This window comes from Salvelinus sp. IW2-2015, unplaced genomic scaffold (genome assembly GCF_002910315.2).
Source record: "Salvelinus sp. IW2-2015 unplaced genomic scaffold, ASM291031v2 Un_scaffold8416, whole genome shotgun sequence".
NCBI lineage: Eukaryota > Metazoa > Chordata > Actinopteri > Salmoniformes > Salmonidae > Salvelinus > Salvelinus sp. IW2-2015.
In genome coordinates, this window is record NW_019949676.1 from 7,374 (window position 1) to 14,742 (window position 7,369).

A 7,369-nucleotide genomic window follows, 5' to 3' on the forward strand; every position below is an offset into this window, starting at 1 on the left:
GGAAGGCAGGGCAGTACCGTGGTTTAGAAGTAGAGGAAGCAGGCAGTACGGTGGTTTAGAAGTAGAGGAATGCAGGCAGATACTGTGGTTTAGAAGTAGAGGAAGCAGCAGTACGTGGTTTAGAAGTAGAGGAAGCAGGCAGTACTGTGGTTTAGAAGTAGAGGAAGCAGGCAGTACGTGGTTTAGAAGTAGAGAAGCAGGCAGTACCGTGTTTAGAAGTAGAGGAAGCAGGCAGTACCGTGGTTTAGAAGTAGTGAAGCAGGCAGTACCGTGTTTGAAGTAGAGGAAGCAGGCAGTACGTGGTTTAGAAGTAGAGGAAGGCACAGCTGTGGTTTAGAAGTAGAGGAAGCAGGCAGTACGTGGTTTTAGAAGTAGAGGAAGCAGGCAGTACCTGTGTTTAGAAGTAGAGGAAGCAGGCAGTGTACCTGTGGTTTAGAAGTAGAGGAAGCAGGCAGTACCTGTGGTTTAGAAGTAGATGAAGCAGGCAGTACCGTGTTTAGAAGTAGGAGGAAGCAGGCAGTACCGTGGTTTAGAAGTAGATGAAGCAGGCAGTACCGTGGTTTAGAAGTGAGGAAGCAGGCAGTACTGTGTTTAGAAGTAGAGGAAGCCCTGTGGTTTAGAAGTAGAGGAAGCAGGCAGTACGTGGTTTAGAAGTAGAGGAAGCAGGCAGTACCGTGGTTTAGAAGTAGAGGAAGAGCAGTAGGTGAAGCAGAGTGAGCAGTACTGTTGACATTTCCTTCAGGTCACTAAAGGGGACTGGCCCTCCTTGGTTCAGTGCTCTTCTCAGGGTTGAAGGCTTTACGGTCAAATGCAGTCATTGACATTTTTCCCCCCAATATCAATAATTGTGGGTATGAATTAAGTACCTTCTGTGATTGTTTCAATTAAAATGGTCAAAAATAGCTTCTTAATAAAGTCACTCATTTCAGGAAGTAATTTGAAATAAAAAAATGTCAGAAATGGAAAAAATTTGAATAGCTTCTCCATTTTCAGCTTATTGAGACGTCATTGAAAATAGATGCCATTTAAAAAAAAATGATTGAATGACTTCAATTGAAAGTGACCCTAACCTGGGTGTTACAGATGTTTAATAAATGAACTTTTTGCAAAGATAAGCTGAATATATTTTATAAGATCCTAAGTGGGTGTCAAGTGACTATGAAAAACATTGACATGACATTTAAACAAACACACGTGAGATTGGAAACTGACAAACAGTCCCAACACACACAGTTGTGACAAATGACTGTCAAACATGACGCCAATGAAGTGACTTCAAAACACACGTCACAGTTTGTAAAATGGTGTGTGGTTTTATTGGCAGAACAGTAAGAGGGTAAGACAGTATAAGTTAGAGACTGTACAACGAAAGCATTTTCTCAATAAACAATAAAAATAAAATAACTGTATAAGCAAGAGAAACCGTTTGTAACCATTGTTGGGACTCGTAATGTGAATAATCTTCTTGGATACTGTCCCAAATGACACCTGTGTCCCTATTTACTTATACTACTTTAGACCYGAGCCAATAGGTCATCATGTAGGGAATAGGGTGCCATTTGGAACGCAYCCATCATTGAAACGAGGACATATAAACACCGCTAAGGCAAACACTGTATTTATAAAAAGTTGACGGGGGAAAAGGCAGGTAACAAGAGGCACAACAACATCAGTCATGTTTTGGCAGATCATTTGCATATTTCCCTCTTCACTAATAAAGAACTGAATGGATTACATGGGACAACAGTAACAAATCATCAGGATCATCCTCATAACATACACAAGTGGTTCATTGAAGTATTTTTGCTGTGTGGACTGGAGCACAGTGCTGTTGCATAGCTTTAAAACACCATCACCTCTCACACAACTCAGGTCCTTCCCATCCCAGGTCCAATACGTCAGATTGCACATTCACAACTCCACCTTGATATAATGGACCTGGCCCCAAACCTTCCTCCACATTCCATAGAATCAATAGAACCAGAATGACATTTCATTCTAGTTGTGTGTCAGAACCCTCAGTGATGACAGAGACAGAGAGAGAGACAGAGAGAGAGACAGAGAGAGAGACAGAGAGAGACAGAGAGAGACAGAGAGAGACAGAGAGAGAGAGACAGACAGAGAGGGAGTTGTAGTAGAGGAACAGACAGTTCTCAGGGCAGGACGGGGGTCTGACATCACAGTTAACAGCTTGAAACCTCTACAACTCTTTTTGACACAATGAATTACAACTCAGATTGGGTTAAAACCCGTTGTGGAGGCCGACCAGGCCACTGAAGGCAGGTTTTTGTCTGTAGCAGAAACCTAATGAAACAGGCTTTGTGACATCATCAAAGTGGGCCTGGGCATTTGAAATGACACTGTGTTCTGACTGACTCTTGGGCTGCATTCCAACATCCACACTAACATGAAGGAAGCAGTGCATTCTAACTAGTGTGCTAGCGTTGATATTGGAACGGAGCCGTTGGCACACATTTAAAACCACCGCAGCAGCAGCACAGAGGGAGACGGCCTGAAGGAGCAGATACATACACACTGACTGAATACTGACCACTGTGTTACTACTGGCAGACTGTCTACCCTTTTCTCTGACRGGAGAAGACAAAGTCCTGCGTCTGTCTGGGCTTTGTTCCAAATGACAGCCTATTCCCTACATAGTGCACTACTTTAGACCCTATGGGACCTGGTCAAAATTAGTGCACTATATAGGGAGCCATTTGGGACTACCATTTGAGCTCTCCCTCACTAAATAAGACCAGTAGGGGACATAGGTCTGTCCGTCTACTGAGTATTGAGTCACTCTGGAGGACATTTGGCAAAAAGCACCGACTGACTACACCCATAGAAATAGAATGGCTAGAAACAGTTCTAGAATGGACACACAGTTCTAGAATGCACATGATTCTAGAARGATCACTTTGGGACATGTTGGGTCCAGTGGAAAACTGTTGATCAGGCCACTTCAGACAACACTCTTAAAGGACCTAGCTACTCTAAACAGCAGGGCTCCTGAGGTGGGCAAGCACAGTGATGATGGTTACATCTARTTAACCCAGGTCAGAGGTCACCCATAAGGCTAAAWGCTTTAACTATGGTGGCCCATAAGGRTATTTMGGGTTTCTGTTGGAACTCRGTATTAATCTGTGTGGACATCTACATCCCCTGGGAGAAAGTGGTCTGTTTCTGTAGGAGTGTGTGTGTTGTTCAAAAACCTGTTTGTTCAGCATCGACTAAGGCAAACCACAGACCCTAGTCTGGTCTGACTTACTGGTGTGTGTGTGTGGCGTGGGGGGGGAGGAGACACTGGTCCCAGTCACACCAGTCCATCCGCCTGGTATAGAGGATGGAATGGTGGCCCTTTCTTTCCAGAGCCTCGGGCCTTCAGCCAAGGGGCCCTGACACACAGTCTCAGCCCAGACAAAGAGCTCTGTGCTGGGGATGACTCGGAGCTATGGAAGGGGTGGCCTGGAGCAATCAGTCAGAAGCCCTAACAGMGCCGACAGTGTTTGTGAGAGAGACTTGAGCTACACATGCAGCATGTTTGGCCAACGAGACTCAGACTGCATCCAAAACTATATAGGGAATAGCGCTCACTTGGGAGACGAGAGAGAGAGACAACGAGAGAGAGAGAGACAACACGAGAAGAAGAGAGACAGAGAGAAGAGAGAGAGAGACAACGAGAGAGAGAGAGGACAACGAGAGAGAGTGATTTTAGGGGTCTATGTGCAAAACCGCACCCTACTACCTAAAATAATAATAATAATAATATAGTGAACTACTTTTGACCAGAGCACTAAGTAGTGCCCCACCAAAGAGACACATAGGGCCGAACGCAGTGCACTAGATAGGAAGTAGTAGGTGTGTACTTCAGACGCCCGGATAACTGGACACCCATGTGAAAGGTATCTCCTGGTTTCCCTCCAGTTGGTAGAAACCCAACGTCCAACTCATTTAAAGACCTGTTATGGGGTTGCTAGGAGGAATAAAAGACACATTGGTCGCTGGGAGTTAAGGAGAAAGATTCATCATTCATCAAATCATTTAAGACACCGTTTCCCCACCACTTTCCCCTGACTGAGAGATAAGAGTATGTCTAGGATGAACCTCCACAGGGTTATACAGCTGATCACTGTCTCGTCCCTCTAGGATGAGCCTCCACAGGGTTTACAAGGCTGATCACTGTCTCGTCCTCTAGGATGAGCCTCCACAGGGTTTACAAGGCTGATCACTGTCTCTTCCTCTAGGATGAGCCTCCACAGGGTTTACAAGGCTGATCACTGTCTCTCGCCTCTAGGATGAGCTCCACAGGGTTTACAAGGCTGATCACTGTCTCTTCCCTATAGGATGAGCCTCCACAGGGTTTACAAGGCTGATCACTGTCTTCTCCTCTCTAGGATGAGCCTCCACAGGGTTTACAAGGCTGATCACTGTCTCTTCCCTCTAGGATGAGACTCCACAGGGTTTACAGGCTGATCACTGTCTCTTCCCTATAGGATGAGCCCCACAGGGTTTACAAGGCTGATCACCGTCTCTTCCCTACAGGATGAGCCTCCACAGGGTTTACAAGGCTGATCACTGTCTCTTCCCTCTAGGATGAGATTCCACAGGGTTTACAAGGCTGATCACCGTCTCTTCCCTATAGGATGACCTCCACAGGGTTTACAAGGCTGATCACCGTCTCTTCCCTCTAGGATGACCCCCAAGGGTTTACAAGGCTGATTCGCCGTCTCTTCCTCTAGGATGAGCCTCCACAGGGTTTACAAGGCCGATACCGTCTCTTCCTCTAGGATGAGCCTCCACGGGTTACAAGGCTGATCACCGTCTCTTCCTCTAGGATGAGCCTCCACAGGGTTTACAAGGCTGATCACCGTCTCTTCCCTCTAGGATGAGCCTCCACAGAGGTTTACAAGGCTGATCACTGTCTCTTCCCTCTAGATGAACCTCAAGGGTTTACAAGGCTGATCACCGTCTCTTCCCTCTAGGATGAACCTCCACAGGGTTTACAAGGCTGATCACCGTCTCTTCCCTAGGATGAGCCCCACAGGTTTACAAGGCTGATCACCGCTCTTCCCTATAGGATGAACCTCACAAGGGTTTACAAGGCTGATCACTGTCTCTTCCCTCTAGGATGAGCCTCCACAGGGTTTACAAGGCTGATCACTGTCTCTTCCCTCTAGGTGAGCCTCCACAGGGTTTACAGAGGCTGATACTGTCTTTCCCTCTAGGATGAGCCTCCACGAGGTTTAAAAGGCTGATCACTGTCTCTTCCCTATAGGATGAGCCTCCACAGGGTTTACAAGGCTGATCACTGTCTCTTCCCTCTAGAATAGCCTCCACAGGGTTTACAAGCCTGATCACCGTCTCTTCCCTATAGGATGAGCCCGCACAAGGCTGATCACGTCTCTTCCCTACAGGATGAACCTCCACAGGGTTTACAAGGCTGATCACTGCTTCTTCCCTATAGGATGAGCCTCCCAGTTTACAAGGCTGATCACCGTCTCTCCTCTAGGATGAGCCTCCACAGGTTTACAAGGCTGATCACTGTCTCTTCCCTCTAGGATGAGCCTCCACAGGGTTTACACAGGCTGATCACTAGTCTCTTCCATCTATATGAGATCCACAGGGTTTACAAGGCTGATCACCGCTCTCTTCCCTCTAGGATGAAACCTCACAGGGTTTACAAGGCTGATCACGTCTCTTCCTATAGGATGAGCCTCCACGGGTTTACAGGCTGATCACTGTTCTTCCCTCTAGGATGAGCCTCCACAGGGTTTACAAGGCTGATCACCGTTCTTCCCTACAGGATGGGCCTCCACAGGGGTTACAAGGCTGATCACTGTCTCTTCCTCTTAGGATGAGCCTCCACAGGGTTACAGAGGCTGATCACTTGCTTACACTAACACAGAGAGAGGGACAGCGAGAGGGACAGAAAGGAGAGAGAGGGAAGAAAAAATGAGGACTGAAGAGGGGATGTAGCTGGCCGGCAGTTGTTTAGACTACCAGCCTCTGATGGACAGCCGCCTGTGTGTGTGTTTTAGGGACTTAGGCAAATGAATATCATTGCTCTAAATACACAAATAAGTGGTCCACAACGTATCCTGAGAATTAGCTCAGTAGTTTATCAACTGGTCTGTCTGGAGCAAGTCTGTCTGGAGCAAGTCTGTCTGGAGCAAGTCTGTCTGGAGCGGTCTGTCTGGAGCGGTCTGTCTGGAGTGGTCTGTGTGTGTGTGTGTTTGTGTTCACACACCCTCTTCCATAGCCTTTAACACTGCCCATCAGCAGGTGTAAATCAAACTTGTGCATAAACCTTTCAAATATAACTTAAGACAATGTTTAGGTACATATATTCATAATAATCTATGTGAAAAAAAAAGTTACAAATGTAACTGATTAAAAAACTAAAGTTCCAAACAGTAAGGCCAGGACTAAGACAGGGATCAGGTCATAAGAGTCTCTATGGGCAGGTTGTGTGTGTGTGTGTGTGTGTGTGTGTGTGTGGCTCTGTTTGATAGGTAATCATCAGACAGTGGTAAAAGGCTTATTTGTGGAATCATTAAGGATTAGTTTTAGTACAGTGCTGTAAATTCCCCCCACTCTTTAACTTCCCCCCCAGCAACAACAACAAGTAACAAGCTCTCCGCTGCAGTTGGTTCCACATCCAGATAGTGACACTGATTWGCTGTCAGAATGGTGGCGGGTCACGGTGATGTCATAATCAGGCTCTGAGGGAAAAGGAAGTGGAGAATCTAGCCAGTTCAGGGCAGGTGGAGGTGCATAGTGACAGGCTGAGGCCAGTAAAACACAGTCATCATTTTGTTCTACAGCGTTACCACCCCCTCTTCCCTGGTTGCCGTGGGTGACGACCTTTGACCTCCAACACAGAAAGGCCAGTTGACCCCCTCACCGCTAACCTCCAGCAGTGGTCTGGGCTTCTCAGACAAGTTCCAATGTGACAGAGTGAGACAAGAGAGTTAAGAGTGAACCAACAGAGTGAATATAGTAATATAGAACAGATTTAGGACCAGCTTCCCCMCCCCATATCRTGTCATTAACCATTAGTGGGGAAAATGAAAAACTGACCCAGGATCAGCGTCCGAGGGCAACTTCATCCTTCAGAACACATCAACATATCTACAGACTCTGGAATAGTCCATTACAGAGAGGAGAGGGGCATGTGAGGGGAGGGATTGGGAGAGCTCATTTACAGTGGTTTAGAGGGGGGGTCCATTCCCTCTCTCCTGTCGCCCCTCTCTCTTCCTCTCCTCCCTGTGTGGTTCTATCCTCCCTTCTCTCCTGTCCCCTCTCTCTCTCCTCCCTGTGTGGTTTATCCATCCCTCTTTCTCCTGTCCGCTCTCTCTCCTCCCTGTGT

At 46.9% G+C, this 7,369-nt stretch overlaps 2 long non-coding RNA genes across 2 annotated transcripts; one reads left to right on the forward strand and one right to left on the reverse strand.

Moving 5' to 3' along the window:
• Positions 1-1,287: 1,287 nt before the first annotated feature.
• Positions 1,288-4,757, reverse strand: LOC139027224 (uncharacterized). The gene is made up of 2 exons (XR_011479281.1): positions 4,154-4,757; positions 1,288-4,104 (listed from the first exon to the last, which is right to left on the reverse strand). It is a non-coding gene; the product is annotated as an uncharacterized lncRNA (long non-coding RNA).
• A 298-nt stretch (positions 4,758-5,055) lies between these two features.
• LOC139027225 (uncharacterized) lies at positions 5,056-5,581 on the forward strand. Its single transcript, XR_011479282.1, has 3 exons — positions 5,056-5,177; positions 5,226-5,291; positions 5,525-5,581. It is a non-coding gene; the product is annotated as an uncharacterized lncRNA (long non-coding RNA).
• The last annotated feature ends 1,788 nt before the right edge of the window (positions 5,582-7,369 follow it).